At 44.0% G+C, this 27,814-nt stretch overlaps 1 protein-coding gene across 8 annotated transcripts in view; it reads left to right on the top strand.

The window, feature by feature from the left end:
• Positions 1–27,814, top strand: part of dock4b (dedicator of cytokinesis 4b) — a 124,663-nt gene that overhangs the window by 838 nt on the left and 96,011 nt on the right. The gene's annotated exons all lie outside the window — the stretch shown is intronic.

The following is a 27,814-nucleotide window of genomic DNA, read 5'->3' as shown; positions in this document are numbered from 1 at the left end:
AGAGGTCCTGGAGATGCGTGTGTATTACAGCGCATTGTTTCCAGACTGTCGGGAGGCTCCGGATCAAACACCGAAGTGAGACAAACAAGCGACAACAACGCAACCGAAGCCAAATGTGGCGAAGAGGAAAAAAAAAACAAAAAAAACCCACACAGACTTTGTCTTGCTGGTGTGCTTGGAATTTATGCTTTGCCTGCCTGTCTTTACCCGCAAAAAAAAAAAAAGAAGAAAAAAAGATGGGCTCATTGAGATGAGGCTGCTGAGAGGCGGCTTACATGTCTCATCATAATATTCCCTTGAGATATTGGTCTGCTGTGTGTGATGTTCTGGTCCCTACATGGTCCAACAGTCCCACTGAAAACCAGCCAGTCCTTTTTGCAACTATGCCAGAAAAAAAAAAAAACTGGCATGAATAAACCTCTTAAAACCAACAAAACTGTGATTTAATGAGCACTAAATCAATCACAGTTATGCAATTTGTTTTCCTGTTCATACCTTCTTCTCTGTGCTATGTGATTGCATAATAAGGCTGTGAATATGTGCTTAATGTTCCCCAAAAAATGCACCACCTTGTCACCATGACCTGAGATCGGTGAAGCAAAGTGAACCAGTAACTAGCCTTCGGCCTCTCCCCGTCACACTCTGATCTGGTCTGACTGCTCTGCTAAATCTTCCCTCTGGTATAGACTTGCGTCCCTTCCCCATCCATGTAAGGGCTAAATATCTGACCTTAGTCACTTTGCAGGTTTTATTGTATTACATTTAATCTCAAGCAGGGCAAAGTCCCCCAGAGCCCATAGCCTCCATGTTTTGATTGGACAGAATAGATTTATTCAGTTTAGCTACTTAAAACCTGCTGTCAAAGTTCACTTGGCTGGATAAAAGGAGGATATTTATTTCAAAAGCTAAATACTAACCATTGTCCCCGCGCTGCTAGAGGGCGCCCTTTTAATTGGATTAAGATTCTTTATCCCTTTTTTCCCCCCTCAATAACAGCAATAAGACTCTTCTAATTGGCTGTAATTTATTTTGCAAGACAGCGGAACACTTCTCTGTGGCCTGATCTGTTTTGAGGAAGGAACAAGCCTGTTTTCCTGTTGTGAAATGAGGGTTACATGCCCCCACACACACACATGCACCCACAGGGATGTAATGAGAAGCTGTTTGGTGCACAGGTTCGTTTTAGTTATAAGAGCAGCTTTGAATGCCCCCTGTGGTTAGAGTCTGAGATTCGGACAGGTTGATGTGTTTTTAGTCTTTTTCTGTCCGTGTCTGGAGAGGATATCCTTCATTCTGTTTTAGTGGATTCATGTAGACTTTAGAGAAACTATTCTGTGCTTTAAGGAGCATCATAAAGGCCAGGGTTGGGATACAAAGGACGATATTTCCACGATGTGTTACCTTGTTGTCTGTTGTATTCATTTTGGTGCGTTTCGGCACACAACACATGTGGTGGTCAATGTTGATTGGTTAACACCAGGTGAGGATGAGGACAGACATATTTGTAAAATAAAAAGAAAGGAGAAATTTAAACCTTGCTGACTTCAATAGGCCAACCTTGGCATGGACTGAGTGTGAATGTGAGATTGTCAGTTTCGTAAAGGTTTGGTACGGTCAGGTGGGTTGCAAAGCTTCCTGGCGATACAGTTAGCACTTCTGGTATACTGCCTCCTTAAATCTCAACACAAAACCTTCCCCAGTACCAATGATTTTAAAGACTTGAATTTTCACTTTGCCTTTGCTAAATCACTGTGGGTTTACACTGTGATTGAAATTGTATTGCACATTACAAGGCAACATATCAAATCAGCTGGGCCCCCGAGTTGTTCACCTATTTTGCAGTGGAAAAGGATAATGACATGTTTATCCTTGTGGCAAAATAGCCTCACACCAGTAGCGACCATTGATCCCCACCTGGAATCTCATCCTAAATTATTCATGCCAGGAGGAGTGGCTGGTGCATTTCCACAAGTCTCTGCACTTTCATAGCAGTAAAACTCTACCTGATATGGTATTGCACTAAATGGCACCTCAGCTGAATTACCACCATCAATCGACATCTGTTTTTACTCCCCACCACAGTCCCGTTGGGTCTTTCGTGAATTTCCTTGCTGTAGAATTGCTGTGATATCTAAATATTGGTACAAGTAAGTCCCTACGTTAGCCATTTTAAATGTGATCTCCTCCAGGTGCTTTCAGTGAACATTTGATCCCCCTTTGACAGGGAGGCCGGCTAACTAAAAGGGCTCGGAATTTCTTGGATCCTTGCAAGAACATTTGATCTCGGGCCAAATCGAGATGAGATCAGAACGTCTTGCTGTCTAATTGGAAGCTCGCGGCGTTTGATGTCGATTCGCCCTACTGGTGGAGCAGGGCCCGGGGAGGATGGGGGGCCCCTGCCATTCATGAAATATTGAATGGACTCTCTGCAAGTTGATGCTTAGACGCCCATTAGCCCACCAGTGGAGTGATTACTGGTTTTTTAACCTGAAGCAAGAACGTTGGAAGATTGATGAGATGATGTTAATGTCTGATTGCTAAATGGACGTGCTGGGCTGGGGATATGGAGACATTAGACGGAGCCAAGAGGGGGAATATTTTATAAATCAAAGTCATGCATATCAGTCCAGGGACGGTTTAGGTTGCCAGTAAACAGGATGAGATTACGGTTGTCGAGGATACGAGAAGGCATGAAGCTACGACGTTGATGTAAGATAACTGAATCTCCGATGACGGACATACCCAGGGACGTCTGTCCAATGCTCCATAAGCAGATGAAGAGTAATCTGTCACAAATGTCGCTGAAGACAAACACACTTCTGACTCCAGAAAACACTTGAGGCTGCACTGTGTCGCGCGTAGAGAGAGTAGACGTCAAGTTAATGCTTAGACAGATAGAGAGCGTGGCCTGTCTCCTCATTAAGGCCCTTTGATACAACCAATCAAGCATGTCATTGCTCATCAGAATTTAGAAACATAATTAAACCATTTTAACGAGCTGCTTCCGATCTGTTCGCGTGCAAGTTGAATCCTCCGACAGTGGTTGATTGGAGAAGCTTGATTTAGTTGTCCAACCGTTTTCCTTTCTTTGGGTGCTGTGGAAAAAAAAAAAACCAGCCACAGCATCAGATAAAGAGAGAGTGGAGTAGTGGTCCGACCGAACGTTTCTGCGCTTGAGGTCTGGCTGAGATGGAGGGCTGATATCGGGCCGGGGCTTTCCTGCTCTCCCGTGGCTGACATCCCCGCTGGCTCCTCCCTTGGGAGGATGTCGCTGAGGTTGATGGGGAGAGGGGTCGGAGGAGGAGGTGTGTGTGTGTGGGGGGGTGTTGATGGGCGGTCGAGGGGGCGCTGGCGCGTGTCAGGGGTGGACTCATTGTCGGGACGGCCGCCTTGCCCTGTTACCCCTAAATCCCCCCCACCCCACCACCCTCTACCCCCCCCCCCCCCCAAAAAAAAAAAAAACCCCACCGTCCCGTACAACCTCGCTCCACAGGGGATTAGCAGGTTGTTTTGGAGGGGGCCCCCGAGGCCCATTCCACCATTATACCCATGATTTCTTAATGCAGCAACCCCCAGGGCGATGTATGGGGAGAGGGCGGAGGGGGGGGGGGGTGAGGGCGTGGCGAGGTGAAGTCTACCAGCTTGTAATTGCTTGCTCGCCCGCTGCCTCGTCTCCATCCATCTGCAGAGGTAGCACCCCTTCTCTTCCGCGTGTGCACACAAATTTGCACACTCCCAAGAAAAATCGTAGAAGGAGACTATCGGAGGGTAAACAGATGCACAGAATGAAAAAAAAAAAAAAAAAAAAAGAGCTAGAGAGAGCAAGAGATTTAACCATCCAGCCCACTGCTGTACACAAGCTGTTCCCCCGGTGCGTGCGTCATGCAAGGGTTAAATAAATCTACATGGACATGTGACATATGACAAGATCAGTGAGTGTTTTATTCATCGCTGATTCACCCCGACAATAATAGTCATTGTAGCACAAACATGGACTTGGAGACATTGGAGAAATGCCACCGCTGGTTCGTTTCTATTATACAATTAAATCATGCTCTATTTGCTATGGAACGTTTATTTACGAAAGAAAACACCCTAAACTGCACAAACACTGTCTGTTTCTATTCAGACACTCTCCGCACAGGAAATGGAGACAATTGTGTGATCTCAGTTATGTTTTTTGGGGTAAATGAAAAATATTTCACCTCCATTTAGCTTTTCTTCACCACACACACACACACACACACACACCGGGGGATAGTCTTGTGAGTCCAGTTGGAGCGGTGACACAAACAAACCAATGTGCTGTAATTGTCTAATCCACATCCATGTATAATGTTGAGACAGGCGGGAGGGGCGGGGGCGGGGGGGGGGTTGGAGCGTTTCTTGCCTTTCCACTCCAGTGGCAGTCGAGCACGCTTGCTGTAAGAAGATGATGCTGCTGCTGCTGCTGAGAGATGGCCGAGTGATTTTCAGTTTACCAGAATGCATATGGTAATTACAATGGCCATTATTTCACAGTGGCTTGACATGAATTATTGGTTTCATTTGGCCTCCTGTCTAGTAACTGCTAATATCCTTCTTACAGGCTCAGTTGTGCACTATTGACTTTAGGGCTCCGACTAACAATTATTTTCAATATAAATTACCCCGCTGATTAATTTCTTAACTGATCGATTCACTGCTGGGTCTATAAAATGTCTGAAAATGGTGACCCAGCACAAGGATTCAGTTTTAAAAGAGCAAGAAACCAAGATATTTCAGTGTGAGGCTCATCTTTGAGTTCAACAGCAGCAATCCCAATGGAGTGACATATTTCAAATGCAAATACATGCAAAAATAATCCAACAATTGGCAAGTAAAATGATTGCACTGACAAAGTTTTTAGTCGTGAGATTGTTGTGGAAAGTAATTGTGGCTTTTGCAGATTAATAGCTTTTCCCCTTTGGCTAGCCTCACTGTTATGAAATGCTTTTTGCGGCAGGCCTGGTGTGGAGCACGGTTGTAGTTCCCATTCTCGATATCAACCCGCGATCCCTGCATGAGAGAGGTTAATGGGATATGTCCTATTAGGAATTCAGCAGCTTAACTGATCAGTAGCGCTCCTGTTTTGGAGGAGGAGTGTGTGTATTGTGTGTTTTTGTCATCTGTGTGGGCGAGGGGGAAAAATGACTGACATGCCATTTTCATAAATGAAGGGCGTCTGCCGGTGACAATCACTGTGATTGGCAGGTGAGAGGAGCTGTTTATGCGTCAAGAGACTGTGCTCACTTACAGCAGAAAAACGACTGCCCGGACCGCTCTGCATCCGTTATCTGTGTCCTGTGGCTGTGATCCAGGCATGCGTCTATTGACCATAAAGGAAGTGTACATTGATTTGTCGGAGCGTTTGTGTGGTTGACCCAGTGAATCATAATGACCTCAGAGCTTCCATTTCCCCCATAAACCTCACTTTAGTGATGGCTACCTCTGCTCGGCCTCAAGTCTCTCAAAGCAGTGACTTCACTTTATTATTAACATGCTAATAAAAAGGAATAGTTATGGTCTCGTTCAGATTAAATCTCATATCATTAATGTAATGTTGATGGCTAATAATGTGTCAAGGTTTGCTTAAAGAACATATGCATAATTCAAGAAAGTGCACCGCTAATGGTTATCTCTCTGTCTTCAGTTACACTTTCAACTCTTGAATATAGTATTGACTTCTAACAACCTAATTCTCACAGTTACAGTGGGGGGATGTGTAAGACCAGACCCGTACTGATTGCCTTTTGTTTTGATCTGCAGTACAATCCTTTTCTTTATGGGATGATTGATCTTCATCAGGTCAAATCTCCAGTTTATTTCCTCTGAGCATCTTTTCTCTTCATCCCCACGTCACTTTAAAAAAAAAAAATAAAAACAGTAAGGATGTTCCGTACTAATGCAGATATATCTGAAAATATAGGTTTATGTCCACAGAAGAATTGTCCTATCTGCTCTTTTTTGTTCTGTCTTTTAGTTTAATGAAGATCAGCAACAACAAACTGGCTGGATGCTTTTGACATGGCTAATGACTTAAGTGTATTTAGCTCAGTTTTGTGCTGCTGATAATGTGTATCAGAATACATCCTACAGGTGTAGCCGCTACAACTGGGATATTTTACTGCTATTTTACAACCATAAAAATATCTTCGGTATCTCTGTACTGCACGTGTTTGTTATTCATTGGCCAGCGTACGATTATACTGATATATATATGTTTTGGCCAAAGCCTGGCTGATGTTTTGGTCAGTATGTGCAATAGTGTTGCATAGGATTTCAAAAGTACTGAAAGTTTCCATTAAATTCGTTGGGTCTTATTTAGCTATTAATTTAGCAGGTATTTAATGTCCTACCGTCTAAGTTAGTTTTATACCGTTTTATTTTAGCTGAGCGGCTGCTCGAGTTGGAGAAGGCTGGATTTTTATATGGAAACGAGACAACGAGGCCTCACTAGCGGTTCTGCGTGCCTATAATGAAATGAAATGCTGACATCAGCATGCTGACAGTAACAGTGACAATGCTGGCATGTTGGTGTTTAGAAAATCTAATGTTTACTACTGTATGTTCACCATTTTAGTTTAGCATAACAGCATACTGATATTTGCTAACCAGCATAAAGCACAGCTGAGAACAGTATTGGACAAATTGAAATTTATGACTGTGTTTAACCAAAAGACAGGGGATTGTTCACGGCATTACATCCAATAGTTGTCAAGATATTACACCTGAAACCACAAAGGTCAATGCCATGTAGGACTATAGGAAAAGTCTGTGGGTTATCAAAGACCGTAGGGTTCGTGCTCTGGGAAACATGAGTGAGTGAACACCAATTTCATTGCAATCCGTCCAATAGTTGTTGAGGTCGTTCAGTCTGGACGAAATCAGTGGACTGATGAGCGACAGCCCAACGTTTCCGTCCCAAGAGCTGGCACGGCTAAAATAAATAAAAAAAAGTACTCAGGAATCAAAAACAGCTTTAAATTCTTCAAAACTAGTCTGATTTATCTTTGCCTGTTTCCACACTGCGTCTTCTATTATTTTATATAGTCCACGTTGTGTGGCTGGAAAGCAGCACGGACTAATGAAGCATTTGTGACCTGAATTCATCCAAATGCCAAAATGCTTTTAACGGGACAGTGCCAATGAAGTGCAGCTCAACTCTCCTCAGTTCCTCTAAAGAGCATGACTGTCCGGTTCAGGTCAGAGGACTCTGTTCGGAGTTTATCAGCAGAGCGGCCGTCAGGATTAGCGTCGGCGGGAGAGACGGAGACACAGGAAGGGAGTTGAAAGGTCTTCAGACTGAAAGCTGGTGAATCACAGCGGCATCGCCACCTCGCTGGCTTCATCTGCTCCCTCTCTTCTCTACTTTTGTCCCATTTTGCCTAATTAAATGGAAATGCTTTTGTGTTTCTGCTGTATTGAAGTGGTATCCGTTTGCTTCCTGTTTTCCCTCTTCGTAGCTATGTCTCCCGCCCCTCCGCTCTTCCGCTCTTTCCTGCAGAGTGAACTGTTTCCAGAGACAGCAGGTCACACTGTGATGACCCTCATCTCAATTTCTGCCTCTTTCTTCTCATCTATTGCTCACTCATCCTGTTTCTGTCTGGGTTTTTATTTCTCTTCCTGTCTTTCAGTAGCCCACTTCCCTCTATCTGAGCTACAGTCTGTTTTTTTTTAAATTTTTTTTATCTCTCTTCTATGTGTTTCTCTTTTCCCCCCTCTTCCCTCCTCTGAATCTGTACTCACCTGTCCCAGACATCCCCAGGTACTGCGTGTGTGGGCGTGGTGGTGTGTTCAAGGACACATACATATTTGTGGTTATGCTGCTCAATGTGTTTCTGATGGTTGATGTGAATTTTTGGGCACGTGCGCACGCTTGTATATTGCATTTCTTGGTGTGCGTTTGCAGCAGCCTCAGTGGACTGGAAGTCTGGAGATGATGAAGCACTACAGATGCCCGACAGGCTTTGGAGTAGAGCTGTAGCTGCAGTAGAAATTCCACATCTTTTTGTCAGTAGATCATACTCGGCTCCCCATCCAGTCCTGTAAAACATACTTCCTGTTTGTGGAAACATATCGTTCTGAGATGAGATGTGAAAAGTTGTAAAATGTAAAATCACAAAGTTGTTTCATGTAAAACCCTCGAGTCCTTACGATGTCGAAAGAGATCAAAAGATTTTGATTGATGGGCGTTCAGTTCAATGGCTACTACAAAGTTAGACGCACTTACCTTCGAGAAAGCTGAATTTGCAAGGTCACCGGGTTGCCTGAACATCCATCTTGTCAGGTTTAAGGTCATGAGCTTTCGGCTGAATCACAGTGGACTTGGACCAGTCAGCATCCTATGAGGAAACACTGGCAGCAAACAGGCGTGGTTTGGATGTGAGGACAGCGGGAAGCAACGTTTTGTTCGAAAACCACAATAATGTAATTGGTGATATGAGCCTTTGATAGACAATAACAGACAGATGCTTCATCCAATTACCCACAAAGTTGTTTTTGAAAGTGCCCCCCCCTTTTTTTCCAAACAGTTTTCAAGGACGACTTTTCAGATGATTCTGTGTAACAAACCATCTGGTGAATCAGGTTATATCCACACATTGACAGCCAGAAATATCAGTTTGCTACATCTGTCCTCTAAAGAGTAATTGACAATTCACAGCTTAGCAACTGTAACTGGGCATAGAAAGGCCGTCCACCTTTGGAACTTTTATTATTTATCAAAATGATCTGTTGGGTGTCTTTAGTTTTTATTTATCTTTTTAATAAATGTAAGGAATGGATTAAATGGCTCAATCGATGTGCTCTAACATAAACTACAATCTTAAGCATGTTCTGGTAACAGGCTTCCAAGCTACAGTCACAATGCCAACATAGTGTTATTTTTCAGACCGAAGGGGCATCATCATTTGCAAATACAACATTATTTTGTCGGTTACTCTTTAAAAATATAAAGGGAAAACAACAAAGCATAAATCTAACCTCTGTTCATTCAAACAAGGTAATATTTAAAACAGAATAACAATTTTGTTTTGAACATATGGCTTTAGCCTCCGTTTGTAGCATGATACTATAATCTATGTGTGTACTGTCGCCATGAGCAGCACAAAACCCTGAATTAGCATTAAATATCTGCTGACAAGATTTGTTAAAATAATTAACCTGCATTTTTAGTGGTAAATAACTGTTATCATAAAAATGGCATGTGTCGTGCAGGAACAGTAAGATTGATAGGTTTAGCAACACGAGGGAGAGAAAGAAATCGTTCTCCGTCACATTTTAGTGAGGTGTGTGTGTGTGTGTGTGTGTGTGTGTGTGTGTGTGTGTGTGTGTGTGTGTGTGTGTGTGTGTGTGTAAAAATGTATTTATAGTGGCAGGTAACCAGATGGTATAGCCACGTTTCCCTGGGTTTGGTTTCTGTCCCATCAAGTCTGTTCTCTTTATGTCCTCGGTGCTTGTTTTATCAGTGTTTTCTTAGTGGAGTATGAAACAGTTTTATGCTGTGCCACAGGAACGATGCTGTATCCGTCTCATTTATGCTACGCTGTTGATTACCTTGGCGTGAATTTTGTTGTGTTCACTTGTGTCTCCATCCATTCATTATGCTTTTTTTTTTTTTTTTGGTCCCAATTAAATCAAGCCATGCTTTAGTTTGAGAATTGACCATGAAAATCTCTACCGCAAATAGACTTACGAGCACACCCACGCCTCAGGTTTTGTCATATTAGTGGTGTATCTTGACTGTGCGCTCAAGAGCTGTGGCGGTGTCATTGATCGGTTTACATCCCTCTCTGTCTTTGAGATTGACCTGTTTTCCGAGCTCCATCACTCTTCTCCGTCCCTGTGAAGATCACACTGGGAGGATCAGCTGCTGCCAGGCTGGTTTCTGGGCAGCGGCCTCTCTGACCTTGGCTGCTGCTCGCTGTCTTATTACCTGCTCAATGAGTGTCCGTGTGTGCATAAATTCACTGCACTCATAGCGGTGTACGTACAGACTCCACATTTGCTCTTTGTCCCCCTTTGAGGTTTTTGCAAGTGTGTGTGTGCGAGCGATCGGCTTCCTGCCCTTGCTGTCCCGTTGAAGATGACGGTCTGGCTCTCCTCTGCATGTCAACCTGCTGCATGCGACGCGCTGGCTCGCTGCCCGTCCTCCTCACCTCACCTCTCCTCTGTCAACTCCCCTCGCCCCTTTCTCTGCCCACACACAGAAAAGACAGTTTAATGTCAGGTTAACTTTCTAAAGGCCTTTTCACGGCAGCCCCCTCGCCGCTCACTTGCTCACTTTCGTCATGCCTCCTTTTTTTTTCCCAGTCAGTTTGAAGAGACTCAAGTGTTCAGGCTGATTGCAATTGATTTTCTTTTTAATGCAGGGCTGCTTTGTTGATTGAAATGCTTTATTCTATAGAAGGAGAAGGCATAGGATATCAAGTATTGTGCATTTGGTAGTGGTGGTTTTTCTTCTTTTAGATTTCTATGGGAAAAGAACAGTGTAGTCACAACTTCGAAATGAGATTAACTCCAATGTCAGGGACAAAGCTCCAAAATACGATTACTTCGAAACGGACTGGTTCTTTTCAGCTGAACGATTCTTATGAATCCCGAAATTAATTGTGTGGGTGTTGCAGAGTGTTATCGCCTCGGAGAGTCTGTTTAATTCATCAGGTTGACTAAACCTCAAACTGCGACCCAGTTCATTCTTGCGTCTCCTCTTTTCAACCGTCTTTGGGGACGTTTGCTATTTGGAATGTTTATCCAGTTAAGAGAAAAGCCTTCAAACCATGCAGAGACAGAAACAGATTTAATAGTTAAATGCTTGTCTTAAATTAATAAACCCACCCTCAAATATCTGAGCCACTGGATCATTTGAAGTTAAGTTAGTCAGTAGGGAGAAAGACCCAGAGTTTTCCTTCTTCCTGCCTCTCATCGTTGATTGAATGGGGCCTTTTCAGTATTCTTCCAGCGACACCAAAGGTTGGCAATGTGGCGCATTGTAGGATTGATTTGCTTTGTTTGTGCTCCCTATTCCGGAAGTTGCACAGAGGAATCCTTCTGTTGACTCAGAAGGCCGGGCTTGTCTTCTGTCATTCAAGAGAGAGCTGCAAAGAGATGGAGACGGCATTTTATGTGTTTTCATGTCGAAGTAATAGCTCAACATTCTGTGACGACAAGAAGAAATCTGACTGTTTACAAACCCACCTGAGTATATGAATATAGAGACATCCGTAGCCACACAAAGGAATAGTGTGACATTTTGGCCAATACACTTAATTCTCATTCTCACTGGAAAACAGATTATCACTTTAATAAAGCTGCTTTAATGGCAGCTGATTGGCTTAGCTCGACATAAAGACTGCAAACATGGGGGTGTTGGCTAACCTGCCCCACCAACACATCTAAAGCGCACTAATTATCAGATTATACTGTATCTTGTTTGTATGTTGTTTCCTTCCCCCTGCTTTCAGTCGGTGTACTGATTAAGTGATTAGTGATTAAGTCCAGTCAAACAAGTGTTGGTGCCAATTTGCCTTAGAAAAAAAGAGACTTTAGATTTTTGTTTTATCTCAAAGGTTTATTTCCAGAAGGCATGCATACGTTTGTGTTGCGTTTGTCATCGATTATTCAATTCCTTTTATGTGGATTTATAAAGTGTAAAGATGCAAACTTGAATACTGCACCTGTTTATGGTCCAAACATGGTGTCACCCATGTCCTTTAACGTGCACACCCCTTGCCTTGCTGCCAGTTCGAGAATATGACATGGTCTGAAGCTACATGACCATATATCCAGCCCACCTGCTAAATGTGTGGGTGCCCCATTGGCTGTTATATCTGTGTATGTATATGACTGGTTGCCTTTTATATATTTTGTTTTACCTTTTTTATAATTGTTTACAATATTGTTTTCATGAAGTTCACCGCTTGAAATGCACGAGTCTACAACAAATGTCTTCTTTCTACCACAAGTGTTGCTGGAGGTTTGATCTCTTCTTAACACAGCACTAAATCCAGGCATCAGGGTCGCTCCAGGCGCTGGTATCAGTTTTCCCTCCCACCAAGCTTTACCAAAAAAGATATCCAACCGTGGTGGGATTGGCTTGAAGTGCCCCTGTTTGCCACAAGCCTAACCTCTCTCTCAGCATCCACCTGGTGTCTTTATTTTCCTCCACTTCCACCGGTCGCGCCCTCAGGGGAGGGAGTGTAGAGATCTAAAAGTGGGAAGTGGCGTGGCTAAAAGCGCTTGAAATGGATCCCCTTTGTGTGGGTGCGAGAGGGGAAACGTGAAGGAAGGAACCCCCCCTCCCACCTCCCTACACACACACACACACACACACACACACTGTGGGAGCCTTTTGTGCGTGGGGGAGTAGAAGCACCTGGGCTGGGTGATGATGGCGGATGGACACCTCGGCCAGCTGGTTTAGAACCAGAGAGGAGATGACAGGTGGGAAGAGTTATTGTTTGCATGTCTGCTTGGTAATGTACACAACATGAAGGCAAACAGCTTCCCTCCCTGTGGATGGTTTTCATACCTTGTGAGGCCCCTTGCTATTCTTGCTAACAAGCAATTTGTGTTGAGAGCTGGCCTCAGAAAAAACTGCTGGCATGGAAATAAAACAGAAGCCGGTTAGAAAATGCCCACAGTTTCTTTTGTCTTTATCAGAAAAAAAATAAAAAAAAATACAGATGGTTTTGTTGGTCAACGAATGCACTGAAGCTGCTGTTTCATTCCCAAGGGCATCTGAATTTATAAATAGCATCACAGCCAATTAGAGGTATTTTCCCATCGAGTAATCTCTGCTGTTAATGGATCAATAATGGAAATCTCTTTTTGGATCATATAACCCCATACCTATTTGTCTACAGCCTAACGACCTGTCACTGCTTCCATTTTGACCTCGGTCATCACAAAGCCCAGTATCATCTTCCAGTCTCGGATCTTTTTTGAAGAGAGACGCTTTCATGTCGTCTTATTAGTTTGACTTGAAAGAGAAGCGAGGGGGAGCATCAGTGAGTTATGCCTCTTGTCTTTGAAACACAAACCCTCTCGACTTTGTTTACGCAGCGCCTCAAGAGCTCGCTGCTGCAGCGGAGAAACGCGGCGTATTTTTTTTTCCAACGCCCTCAAAAAATAATTTTAACAGAAATAAGTGGAGGGCAGAAACACATTCCTCACAGCGAGGACGCATGCGTCTGCCCGAGCAGATGCCCGAGTCGAAGCAGAACTGAGCATTGTCTTCCTTCCTGTCTCTGCCTCTCTCTCTCTCGCTCCGCTCTCCGACCGGCCCGGGCCTTCTGCTGTGCCGTGCTGACATAATGAGCATGGGCGATGCTAAAAATACCGATGCACAAATGGAGCATGTTGCACTGACTGCACACGTTTACGGCATGTGTTGTAGCATGGCTGCTGATGCTGCCGCAGTCACTTATAGCGGGAAGGGAAGAACGTCTCGACTCGGGAGTCCGGTGGTGTTTTCTCTCTTCTTTTAACTTTTGATCGGCGGTCAGTAAACCTCGTCATCACGCCGCTCGTATCCCACCTCTGCGGGTACACACCCCCATTTGACATTTTGTAACATCACTGCGGCTACAGTTGCATCTCCTCCAGCTTGTATTGTGTTCAGGGGTCAGTGTGGTCATGGTAGTGATTGAATGGGCTCGGACCAGGCCATTGATTTGTAGGGGAGGAATGTTTCCAAGCATCATCAGTGGTGATGCGTCACCCGTAAGCTCCCCCCGGACCTACATCTGGACTGCAGCCATAATCCTCTTCACACAGGCTGTCCTAATGCACCAGTAAACTTAGCACCGTCACTGCCAACTATGAATACAGGCTGGGTTGCTGTGACTGTGTAGTAAACACAGTTGACACACAAAACATGCAGCCATACGTTGATATAGATTGTAGGAATATGTTCAAATGAGCCACTTTTTAACAAAATATGATGTTGGCATTTTTAATTGTATTTATTTTGCCAAAAGGTCAGCAAGTAAACTGTATTCTGCAATGATATATTGTAATTCCAAAATTTCTAGGCTTCAAGTATACCAACATTTGAATTTGGTGTATTAGTTTCTGTGGTTCTTTGTAGGCTGCCAGTATAGATGGCAGCGTCTTCTGAGATTTCCTGTCAGGCAATAAGCACATCCTTCCTCTGTAGCTTTCATTTTCATCCCCTAACCCCCCTCACCCTCACCACCCAGCCCCCCCTCCACCCCCCACCCCCCCACCACCTAACATCCCTCCTAAATCATCTGTAAATTAAATCTAAACAGAATGACTTGATTGGTGGAAATTGTTTGGGGTTGGACAAAGGCTGGGAATACGTGACGATAGACAAACAGTGGATTGCTGTCAGAGGTTGTAGAGCTTTTTATGTTTAGCTCGGAGCTATGGCTGGGCAACAGCTCAATATCATGCTGCATAGACCTATAGTGGTATTGTATTGTGACAGTATGTTGTGTTACTGTTATTGATTCCAACCAACATAAATAATGGGAGGAGGAGTAACAGTGTAACACAAAGCGGATGCTCGTAATGCTCGTAAAGAACAGGTCCTTTTTGACTTTGAGGCGGAGAAGTGCGGTCCACGAATGTCGGTCTTGTTTTCAATCAATTTAACGATTTAAACAAAGCAGTGTCTCTTTACGAATCGGTTCCCTCTTGTTTGGCTTGTTAAGCTTTATGAATAGGCCAACCAAAAATTTGTAGTTGTGAAATTTTGACTGGGCTAACAATTAAAGCTAAGTAAGCAAGCAGTGATAGGTTGCTGACTGGAGCATCCTCTAAACCAGGGGTGTCAAACATACGGCCGGATCCGGCCCACCAGGGGGTCCAGCTCGGCCCGCCGGATGACTTTGCTAAGTGTGAAAATTACAGAAAGACATAAATTGCATTTCTATGAGAGTATGAAGGTTTATGAGTACAAGTTTTTTAATCGATCCAGTAATTGCTTCAAAAACAGCGTAAATGTGACGTCTTTACTGGTCTGGCCCACTTGAGATCAAAGTGGGCAGTATGTGGCCCCTTAACTAAAATGAGTTTGACACCCCTGCTCTAAACCATCGGTTCTCAACTGGTGGGTCACATGGCCAATTTCAGAGCCAAGACTTCTGTTTTCCTGAAACAAAAAGAAGAAAGAAACGTTATGGAAAAAAGGTCAAATTGACAGAATTTCTGCTGGTGTGCTTTTATTTTAAAGGACATACATTTCCCATGACACAGTGTGCGTGCTGTAGCTTTTGGCTACCAGCGTTGTCATGACAGCAACGTCATTACATCAGCTCTCATTTGAGCATTTGTAGACAGGGCGAGGATTAGATAAGTTTGATCTCATTTGGTTTTATTGCACTTTAGAGTTGCACTTTCTTAGTTATTTATTTATTTAATTTAATTTAATTTAATTTAATTTAATTTAATTTAATTTAATTTAATTTAATTTAATTTAATTTAATTTAATTTTATTTTATTTTATTTTATTTTATTTTATTTTATGTTTTAACTGTGGATGAAGGCTTTGGGTATGACCGCTTTGGGTATGAGTGGCTAAAAAATGTGAACAATTTGGGCCACGAGATTTCTGAGGAAAAATATGGGACCCAAGGTGAGAACCGCTGCTCTAAACTAGTAAATTAAATACGTTTATTGCTCCAAGCATGAGCTGCCTGGTTTTATCGAGTACCAGGCAAGAAGAAGTGAGGAGAATGTGAAGAGAGAGAGAGAGAGAGAGAGAATGAAAAGGGGGTACGGGTGAGCAGGGGATAGTGAGTGAGAGAATCAGAATGTGATGGTTGATGGGCTGTCAATTGACAGTCCACATGGAGTTGAGCTGCCAAGGCTGGCGGAGCACCATCCCAGTGCGTCTCTATCTGCCCCTTTGTGTTTCAGGAGCTCTCTCTGTACCTCATTAGAATCTTTATACTTTCTCACCCCCCCCCCCACCCCCACCCCCACCCCCTCCAGGGAGCACCAGGCGTCAGAACGGGCACACAAATGAGGCTACCTTTCTGCGTTGTGTGGTGGTGCTCGCCCGCAACCGTGGGAGGAGGAAAACAAAGATGAAATTAATCACCGTAGTACTCGTCCCTCCCCATTCTCTCATCCCTCTTTTGCCTTTAAGTTCGGAGCTGCCGCCGACTTTTTAACTAGTTTTATTTAATTACACACAGCTTTAGAGGGTGCACCCGACTGCCGTTGACCTAAATCCTGAAACTGGGACAATTTTTCCCCCCCCCCCATCGCCCCCCCTCCAACTTTCTTACTCTACTCTATTGATTTTGTCTGCGTGGACCCGAGCACAAGCAAATTAGCTGAGCACAGCCGTCAGTTTGACACCCCCGGTCTCTCGGCCCGCTTCTGTCCGGCTGCTGAATCTGAATTAGTCGGTATCAAGCGCCGTGGCCGCAGCTCCTCCTGCTCCCAATTTATTCTGGAGGATGTGTGTCGGGGAATCCATTTGGGGGTCCCTGACAGGACGAGAGCCATTATAAAACAAATTGGAGAGCAGCCTCTTTGTTCGCACTGATGTAGTCGCAGTAATGGACGAGATTAAGGGAAAAGTGCGAAGCAGCTCCTCGAGTTGACGCAAAATTCAAAGCAGACGCGAGGGATTTACTTGCGTGACAGTTGAGTATTGGTTAATTATTTCTACGGCGCAAGATGGCTTGAGTGGCGAGTCCCCCTCCAGCTCTCTCCCTTGATCAGCGTAGCTCTTGGCTCTGTGATTTCCTACGTGGTTTGTCCCTTTTCGACCGATTTTTGATTCCTGACAGAAACCATTTCCAAACCGTGGTGGTTCTGTCCTCCTCCATCTATCCAACCCCGAGTTCTCAGACCCCTTGAATAATCCTCACTGATCCACCAATGGCATGCTGTGCGCAGGAAAAATAGTCCTGACGACAGCTGAACCCCTTAGCCCCGCAGGAATGTTTGACCACGTGCAACACACAGGCCATACATTCACACACACACACACAGTGCAGCACAGTGCAGAGCCGTACAGAGCGCCTCATTCTAAAGATCGCTGTTCAGGAATCGGTTGCAGCAGGCCATCCGCCCTAAGTAGTAAATTTTTTTCTTCCTTGTGTCAACTCTGAAATAACATGAACGCAAATTTAGGGAACCAGTCTTCTCTTTTTTTCTTTTTTTTTTCTCCATGAGGTATACATTTCCTGAACGCAAGCGCACAGTTGACTAAAGCGCACAAAAGGAAGGAAACCCGTTTCCTACAAAAAAAAAAAACCCACTTGACTTTGTAACACAGATGATTTAATTTACACTGTTGTTTAAGAAGCGATAGAAAGACTGTATTGCTTGATAGATTTTTTTTTTTTTCCCCCGGAGGTTTTAGTAAAACTGATGTATTTCTGGAACCCTACAGTACATTTCTTTTTCTACTCTGGTCGTATCTCTGTTTGTGTGTGTAACATCCATTATTGATCTAAGTCATAGCAGATGTCAGAGGGACTGGCGTGCCATCAAACCACAGAATCCAACCCTCATTTTTCCGTTTTCATTGCGAGCCTCTCTGTATAGGAAAGAATGAGGATCAGTGCCAGTATAGAAATGGACCCACTCGGTAACACTCATTCATTCTCTGTATCTTGTGGCTCGTGGAGAGCAGAATGCAACATGACATGAAAACATTTTATTTTTACTGCGAGGCTCGGGCTACACGACAGATTCCTCCCATGTCATATTTCTTGGTTCAGTCGCCCCTCGCCGCTGTCTTGTCATTGTCATCTTCAGCTCCATTGTAGTCTCCACCTCAAATGGCCGCCTCTGCGCTCTCTGCCCTGCTGAGCTTAGAGGGTCTTGTGGCAGAGCCCCCCAAAAAAACTTTTGCTGCTGCTTAGACTTGCCTGATACCTGGTGGTGCACACTGTACAAATGCCACAGCTGAGTACCTCTTTGTTTAGAGGCTTTCTGGATTGTAAACTGTAGCGGTTTTGCACATTGCAGTAAAAATAACCGATGAACTACGGAACTGAACAGTGACATGCCAATCACGTAGATCATTTCAGATTTCCGATTAACAGTCATGACTTCCCTTTTTGTTCCTCAAAGTTCCCTTTTTGTTTTATATAAAATATACAGTGGGTAGGGAAAGTGTTCAGACCCCTTTACATTTTTCACTCTTTGTTTCATTGCAGCCATTTGCTAAAATCAAAAAAAGTTCATTTTATTTCTCATTAATGTACACTCAGCACCCCATGTTGACAGAAAAAAACAGAAATGTAGAAATTTGTGCAAATTTATTAAAAAAGAAAAACTGAAATATCACATGGTCATAAGTATTCAGACCTTTTGCTGTGACACTCATATTTAACTCACATGCTGTCCATTTCTTCTGATCCTCCTTGAGATGGTTCTACTCCTTCATTGGAGTCCAGCTGTGTTTAATTAAACTGATTGGACTTGATTAGGAAAGGCACACACCTGTCTATATAAGACCTTACAGCTCACAGTGCATGTCAGAGCAAATGAGAATCATGAGGTCGAAGGAACTGTCCAAGGAGCTCAGAGACAGAATTGTGGCAAGGCACAGATCTGGCCAAGGTTACAAAATCATTTCTGCAGCACTCAAGGTTCCTAAGAGCACAGTGGCCTCCATAATCCTTAAATGGAAGAAGTTTGGGACGACCAGAACTCTTCCTAGACCTGGCCGTCCAGCCAAACTGAGCAATCGTGGGAGAAGAGCCTTGGTGAGAGAGGTAAAGAAGAACCCAAAGATCACTGTGGCTGAGCTCCAGAGATGCAGTAGGGAGATGGGAGAAAGTTCCACAAAGTCAACTATCACTGCAGCCCTCCACCAGTCGGGGCTTTATGGCAGAGTGGCCATATGACATATGAAAGCCCGCATAGAGTTTGCCAAAAAACACATGAAGGACTCCCAGACTATGAGAAATAAGATTCTCTGGTCTGATGAGACCAAGATTGAACTTTTTGGCGTTAATTCTAAGCGGTATGTGTGGAGAAAACCAGGCACTGCTCATCACCTGCCCAATACAATCCCAACAGTGAAACATGGTGGTGGCAGCATCATGCTATGGAGGTGTTTTTCAGCTGCAGGGACAGGACGACTGGTTGCAATTGAAGGAAAGATGAATGCGGCCAAGTACAGAGATATCCTGGAAGAAAACCTCTTCCAGAGTGCTCTGGACCTCAGACTGGGCCGAAGGTTCACCTTCCAACAAGACAATGACCCTGAGCACACAGCTAAAATAACAAAGGAGTGGCTTCGGAACAACTCTGTGACCATTCTTGACTGGCCCAGCCAGAGCCCTGACCTAAACCCAATTGAGCATCTCTGGAGAGACCTGAAAATGGCTGTCCACCAACGTTCACCATCCAACCTGACGGAACTGGAGAGGATCTGCAAGGAAGAATGGCAGAGGATCCCCAAATCCAGGTGTGAAAAGCTTGTTGCATCATTCCCAAGAAGACTCATGGCTGTACTCGCTCAAAAGGGTGCTTCTACTCAGTACTGAGCAAAGGGTCTGAATACTTATGACCATGTGATATTTCAGTTTTTCTTTTTTTAACAAATTTGCACAAATTTCTACATTTTTGTTTTTTTCTGTCAAGATGGGGTGCTGAGTGTACATTAATGAGAAATAAAATGAACTTTTTTGATTTTAGCAAATGGCTGCAATGAAACAAAGAGTGACAAATTTAAAGGGGTCTGAATACTTTCCGTACCCACTGTATGATTTAATTTGTAATATATAGAAGAACCTCAACAATACATCTCTGGATTAAAGCAGAACCGGATGTACTTTGCACTGTGGTTTCATGGCATCGAGTGAATGGCTGTGGTATTATCTAGTACCAAAAACTTGTCGGTCGGTACCAGATTTTGATCATCATCGGTCATTAGAACGGATTATTTCAGATTTTTCAAACTAAGTTTTGGTCACCGGTCTGAGTTACGAGACAATAACTGGAGGCTTCTCTGTTAGCTAACAGCTCACACCTACTGATAGCATGTGAATGTTGTTTCGGGAACGTATGTTTTCTTGTAATTACAGAAAACAACCTGGGTTACACGTTCCCCCTCTAAACTGCATGGAAACTAAAGATTTGTACTGGAATGAGATGGCACTGATATTGAGCTGTAAGTGTTGGTACCGGTTTAGAAAAATGTGTGGCTTGTGTTTTGTGGTGTTGCTGCATGGGTGTTAATTCTGATGATCTGCTTTAGTGAATTGTGAAGAGCTCGTTAGGCTAAATCGTTTTCTTTTGAGTAGAAAACTGTCGTGCTCGAGTATATGGCCAATAGACGTAAAGCTACCCGGAGTTTATTTTAAAGCCTTCCTCCTCATTTCCCTTAATTAAGCCTGGTTTCAAACATCATCCCTCTTTACTCTCCCACCTCACTGCAGCGGTGTAATTGCCAAACACTGATGTCAGCACCTTTATCGTACAATTATTTGCGTTATGTTCGTCATATATTCAGTCAACGAATGGAAAAGGTGTCCATCAGCAATCGACAACAAAAAGTGATATTTTCAAAGTGTTGGTTTTGTCCAGCTCGAGGTCCAAAACCTGTTTAATGACATGAAACAGAGAACAGCAGCCAAAAACAGACACTGTGGAGCGTCCAATCTTTCCGGCGCACACATTGTTAACGCTCACACCCCCTGTCATTGAACTACCCATCCACTCTCATGTCCCTCCAGTTAGTGACCCGCATTTCCCTCCTTTCACTCACCTCCATTTGATTTGCTAGATGTCCTGCTTCACAGGATTCCCTTTGAGTTGTTAGCTTAGCTTCCCCCCCCCCCCCACACACACACACATCAAGGCAGGCTGACACGCTCAAAGCTGCAGAATGGTGTTTGGTATTGAGAAGCAGTGACTACATAGCCGACTGGCTGGCTTAGCTGATAATGAGGTATGCTCCAGTGGCTTGTATTTGTGTAGCACCTGCCATCTGTGTGTCCTTGAGTGGAGCCACTAATAGTGTGTGTGCGCGCGCGCGTGTGTGTGTGTGTGTGTGTGTGTGTGTGTGTGTTTCAGAGTTATTCCACGCTGCCACTTCCTGTGAAGTGTCTTCAATTGCCCTGGCTGTGCTCTGAGGCTATGGCCGCCTGTTAGCGCGAGTATGAGTGTATGAGTTTGTGCTTTTCAGTGAGCACGCCACGCTCTTGCACCGCACACGTCTGCGCTCCTGCGGCCGGTGCACGCTGGCAGACACAGCGCCTCGACCTCACGCGGTGAATCTGAGCGCACGTCCGACACCCTAAAACCTGCGCCCGGCGGCTCCCTTCGGCTCGTCGCGGATGACCCACACTGTGGTCTTTTCATTCGTTCGCTCTCGTGCTTTTCATGCACTCCCCGCTGACTGGACTCACTCACTGATGCTTCAGTCCTCTCTCTTCTCTTATACAGTCTCCCTGTCTCTTCTTGTCACTGAGCTCTTTGTTTTGTGTTCTCGGGTGGGAGAGCTGAACGAGGGCCGCCGGGCCGGGACGCGAACCGAACGTATAGAGTATCGGCTCAGCACTGCTGGTCCAGTGGGCTTTTCTCTGTCTCATCCGTTCGTGATGCCTTTTTTTTTTTTTTTCCATTTGTCTTTTGTTGTTTTATAGTGTTTTCTACAAACTAGGCTAAATAAGACTCTTGGCGGTTGGGTAAACATGTAAACAAGTAGTCTTAATCGCCTGAACTGTCTTCAACTCTATAATTAGCCATCGCCCTATCATCAAGGTTGTCATCTTTCCCTCCTTCTCTACTCCACTTGTCTCCAGTTGGTGCATCCTGTTGGAGTCTTGGCATTTAGCGGTCGCAGCATGGGGTTGGTTCTCCATGACTCGCTGATATTATGCTTCAAAGATATGTGCCTGGTCAGCCTCATCACTAATGGAAGACTTTACAATCGCCGTGGTAATGACATGAAAATGGCCGCAGAGGTTGGAGTCAACATTAACCCCACGGCCCACTGCTGACATTTATCTTTAGGGTCCTCCTTTCGGTGATCCCAGCTCCTCCACTCTCAGTCTAACCCTTCTCCTTATCTTTGAATTCCTCTGTGTATGTGTGTGTGTGTGTGTGTGTGCATGTGTGTGTGTTCCCCTTAAATTGAGGGTTGCTAATCAGATGAAGCAGCAGCTCTTCCTGCCCGTAGAGACGATGTTAACGCAGCCCTGTTGTTAAGGCTTGTTTTGATACCGCTGGCATGAAGTGCACTTCAACACACTGTATGTACGGATCTATTTTGTAGAGGCATTAAGACGCAGCACAGACACCAATGTATATGTGTGTTTAAAGTGTCGGACTGTGGTTTTTCACAAAAATGAAGCAGTAATGTCTGTTTTCATTTCCTCGCTGCCCTTAGTGCAACAGCTTTAGTATAACTACCCTTTTATCACCGCACATAATTATAAATCCATTTCCTGTCCGTCTTGTGTCTCTTCCACTATTTAGCTCCTGGGATTACGGATAGATCTCGTTTTGCAGCGAGGACTGCTCAACGATAGTTTTAATTTGAGCTCAGAGGAGGTGTTTGTGTGCTCTGTCGAGCTGCTGGAAGTTCATTCGTCGTCCGTGAGCCTCTGTGTCACGGCTTGCAGCCTACAATTTAAAGCGCTGGTGGTGATGGTATGGCGGCATGTTGCCATAACAACAAATCAGCGTTCAAAACAGGCTGCATCTGCGTGTAATAATAGTTTTCTTTTAAAACAGTCGCTGGGCTGCTGTCGCGCAACAGTTTCGCGGGTTTAACTAAGAAAACCTCCATCTGGTTGTTCATGGCTCGGTGCAGATGCAGAGACTCCCGGCAACCCCTTCTGCTCATGCTAACAACATGCATGTGGGCGTGTATTTGTGCTATTGCGTGCCTCCTCCGCATGCAGCCTCGTGCGTGTGTGCATGCTGAGACAATGGATGTACGCAGGGCAACGTGCTTTTCATCACAGAGTGGTGAAGAAATATTTTCTAATGAGGTGATAAGCACCAGCTGTCCAGAATGACACGACGGAATCAAATGAAATGATACCAGCCACAGACGCACGCCGAGTGGACAAATGAGGACCATCATTTAAACTGAGCTGCACAGACGGGGTGTTTCTTCAGGCTTCAAAACCTCATTTTAAAGTTCCAGTTTATTCACTCAAGAATAGATGAAAGTTCAATTTTTCCCCCGCAGATTTACAGTACATGCAGCATGTAAAGTATGAATACACAAGCGATCAAAAATAAAACACTAAAATCACACACCCTTATACGGTCACTATTCAGCAATAAGGTATCTGCTTCCGAGAATATGGTAGCATCTTATCTACCACCTCCATCGCATCTGATGTCCATTATTATCCTCCAGTTTTCAAAGCCTAGGGATACTAACATCCTTATTATGTCGCCCTATAATCTATCTCTACATTTTGGATAACTCATCTTAGTATAGTGATCCCCTTCCTTTCTATCGTACCTCATAGTGCATCTTAAATGAATACAAAATAAACTGTAGTTGTCAACTTGATCTTCATGATAAGTTTGTTTTTAGAGAATGTTGCTGAACTTGGATTGAACATAGAGGTGTCTTTAGGCCACCACACGCTCTTCTTATCATATCTTTGTGTCTCTGGACCTCTACTGGAAGGACAAACATCATTCTTCCAAAAGATATTGGCTCATTTAGTGCTTTGATGCCGGCTGGAGAGATTTTCATTCTCATCAAACCATTTTGGGACAACTATTTTAATGGATGCATCTACATTTGTTGTGTTTTTCCTTCAATGAATCACCCATCTGTACATGTTAGCAACTGTTGCCCTCACAATGTCTCATAGAGAACTGATCTTTACTGTCATCTAACAACAAGAGCCTTGCTATTTTCTGATCTGTTCCTCTGCTTTTATTGGCCATTCCATGCCTTTTTATTTACAATCAAGTTAGCTCTTATTCCCTAACTTTTGTATGCAGTTGAAACGCTCATCACAATCGAACCCTTAGTCACGGAAAGTTTACGGTTATAAATATTTTATTCTAACTCTATGCACTATCCCTACCTGTTGCACTTTGAGGCATATTAAGATACAAATTTAGATTTTTGTCTGGTGCATGGTGCTGATTTTATACACAAACATTGTACTTACATTTATCTTAAAATTTATTCTTCCCCTTCCTCTAAATAATTGATCTGACCTTGCTTTAGTCTCCACCTCTTTCCACTGGCCCTGCGGTTGGTGTGTGCATGTTTGAGAGCTGGGCTGAGCTTCTCCTCTCAAGCTGACATACAGCACAGGAGCAAACGAACACAAAAACGCTGAGAGCTACTTGTGTCTTTGACTCACTCATTTCTGTTTCTCCCTCTCATCCGGTCTCTTCTTTCTAGCGTCTCTCTCGGTCGCTTTGTTTTGTCTGTCTCAGAGCTCTGCTGTCTTGATCTGTCCTTCACCTGTCTCTCTCCTTCTTTCTGTCTGTCTTTACCCAGACTGCCTCTTCCTGCTCTCCAGTCAGCACAAATCCCACTAGTGTCTGTGTACATCAGTAGGCTCGAGGCTGTGGCTGAAGGCTCCACAACACTTGTCTCTTGCATTTTAAATCTCTTGACAGCCGCATAACAAACACAAATCTAAACTAAGCCTGGTACCAGCTCTGCTTATGAAATCCAATTGATTGAGATTCACCTTGGGGCCGCACTTTTTTTTTAATTTTATTTTTTATAAATGCCACACCTTCAGTTTGAGATTTTTGGCCTAAAAGCCCTGCAAGAAAGAAAAAAAAAAAAAAAAAAAAAAAAAAAAAAACAGATGCGGTTTTTGGTAGATTTTGTTTCATCACGTTTTCATCATAGTTTCATCATCCTCAATGTGGACCTGACCGCTGCTTTTTGATTTGCTGCAGCCTGAAGCAATACAAATCAGAGAGTGTATGTGTGCGTGCGTGTGTGCGTGCGTGTGTGTGTGTGTGTGTGTGTGTGTGTGTGTGTGTGTGTGTGTGTGTTTTTCCCCCCGGTGGTGGGCGAGGGTCTGATGCTGATGTCATGTCAGTGAGATGTGATGTCAAACGCTGTTTAATAGTGCTGCTGTCTGTTTTAGCTAAACATGCAACCCCAAATGCATCAAATTCCTCTGAACTGAAAATGTGTTGGGATTCACAAAGGTCACACACTGTTTGTTATGTGTGCTGTTGAGGCGGCACACTCACGTGTTCACACTGCTGATTTCCTGTCAGCTTTGTGCAATATGGGTGTGTGTGTTTAAACCTGTGTGTGCTACCGCAGCACAAGTGCATCATTTGATTCAAGGGAGCCTGAAATGCGGATAGAGGTCAGTCACACCTCCTCTTCCTTGAAAGAGAGCGGCGGAGGGACGCTAGAGACAGATTGAAAGGAAGTGGAGAGGTTTGAGTCACAAAGCGAGACAGATTGATGCAGAAGGTTTCATTTGACACGCCCAGTTTTAACGGTTACACCTGAAGGAACAAAAGCAGATGTTCCCTGCGTCATGTTAGTGGGAGCTGCGGCAGACTCTCCACTCATCTCTCTCCGTCCCTGTGACGATGTGATGCCTTCCCACTATTATTCTCCACAGTGTCTTTGTCTTCCCCAAAATCTTTTTCTTCCCATCTGCCACACCCACAACCTTAATATCCTCGCTCTCCCTCGGCATATTTCAGCCTCTCTCTTCCTCCGCTCTCCATCCTCCTCTCTGCGGGGTGGGAGGATGTGTAGGCGCTGGTGTCGGTGTGACTTTGGCTGCTTGCTGAAAATCAACACTCTGTAAAGCTTGCAGCATTTACATGTGGGATGTTAAGAGAACAAGAGAGAGAACAGACGCTTTTATTTGTCTGTGTGTCATGTAGGTTTAAAAAAAAAAAAAAAAAAAAACTACTAAAGTAACTCCAGTAAAGGATGATTCTGTATTTTTGAGGTTTGGGATTGTGAGGTTGCTGTCACATCCAGGAGGACAACAAGGTTAGAAAGATGATCAGATAATGTTTTTGTTCCAAGGTTAAGGATGTCCACCTCTCAATGTGGTCTCAGTTTGGTTCTATTTAGAGCAGTCTGAGTTGAGAAAATGTTGACTAATCGCTCTTGAGTTCATATGCAGGGCTGGAAGGGACAAAGTGTGAAAACATCCAAAACAGAAAATTAAGGTGAACTCTTTGCGATCCATTTGAACCAATCACAGGATATTCTGAGTGTTCTAGCTTTCAGTTTTATCTCCAACTAATGTGCTTTAGATAACCAGGCTCAACTGTAAGCTTGTTATTTTAACTGACATAAATGGTAGCCAAAGTTATAATGACCCGGAATTTAAAGCTGCGCTGATCAATATTTTCACATCAACAGTGGAAAAAAATAACGACGCATAATGGGTCAAGTGTTGCTCGTGCAGAATTATTACCCGATTCTTTGGGTCCTGTTAGTTTCAGAGAAAGTTTAGTGTCTTTCAGCTCATCGTTTTGTGTTTTACTGGCCTGCAGCTTTAATATTGAGGTTTACTGTCATTGCTCGCCTCACCCTCGTTTCCAAACAATGAAAAAGCTCTTAAACATACCGCATACCAACAGCAAACAGCAGAAAGACAAAGTTAGCACTTGGCAGCTAACTGCTCATCCTTTGGAATTGATGGAGCAACAATAAGAGTAAATGTTGGGCGTACATTAGTGAGACAGGGGCATGTACAACTCAAATTCTATTGGTATTGCATGCGAATAAACAACTGACACTGAAGCCATATCAACTGAATAAAGTGACACTGTATCAACAGTGTGTTTACAGCTTGTTGCACCTCTCCCGAGGGGCCTAAAAATCAACTAAGGCAGCTTTGAATATGCAACAACATACCTGATTCAGATGATGCATTTGCCTTCACACTCAACTTGCTCGGTGCCCTCTGGAGTGTTTATTTAGAGAGATTAAAAACACCGGAGTTCAAATCTGGCAGCAGCTCCTCGGGGGTCCTTTTGTTCTCCAGGGAGAGCTGGCATCAGCTCGCTCCCCTGCAAATACCATTCAACTGAGTCTCAGGGAGCATTCCTTATGTTATTATGCACCTCATCGGCTGTGGCTAACTATCCTAAAGGGAAAGCGGGATTAGAGAGGAGGATTGGGATGAAGATGAACAGTCTTCAAAAATCCCTTCAAAAATATAGATTATTTAGACATCACAATAATGAGAAAAATAAAACAAATTATGCAGGTGAGATAAAAAAAAAAAAAACCTCCCAAAGGGATTATAATAATCATCTAATCTCAATTTTGGCATCAGTGGGCTATTTAATGCATGCATTTAGCTGTGAAGCCGCGCACACGCACACGCGCACACACACACACACACACACACACACACACACACACACACACACACACACACACACACACACACACACACACACACACACAGTGAGATTAATGCCTGGGAATGAGGTGAGGTTTTAGCGCACTGACCTATATTTCTGTTTAATCTGAGTCATTTATGATTCCTCCTGCTCAGGTCACTGGGACAGACCGAATGTCACTTTGGTTGCCTTCTGTTTTCCTGCACTTTACGACGGGAGCAAAAGCTGGTGTTACCGTCGGCTGTGATCGTGCTACTGGCAACGCTAATGACAATACAAATGCGTTTTTTCTTGTTAAAGGATGCAAATCGACGAACGGTGTGTATCGCTGTGAGCTTTACAACAGTCTTCTGTGCTTATCGTGCTGAAGGCGATGTGAAGGGGAGATCAGCGGGCGTTCATACATGTTCACAGACACCTTCTCTTTTTTAATACACGGCTCACCTGCACAGCTCGTATTCGCTTTTGAGCTCTTTCATGGAGTAGATACCTCGGATAGATGATT

The sequence above is a fragment of the Brachyistius frenatus genome, unplaced genomic scaffold (assembly GCF_029030835.1).
Source record: "Brachyistius frenatus isolate BFR_SWC_R1_liver_20210118 unplaced genomic scaffold, ASM2903083v1 Contig_81, whole genome shotgun sequence".
NCBI classification, from domain to species: Eukaryota; Metazoa; Chordata; class Actinopteri; family Embiotocidae; genus Brachyistius; species Brachyistius frenatus.
The sequence above is the reverse complement of the archived record's forward strand: the minus strand, read 5'-3'. Positions and strand labels throughout refer to the sequence as shown.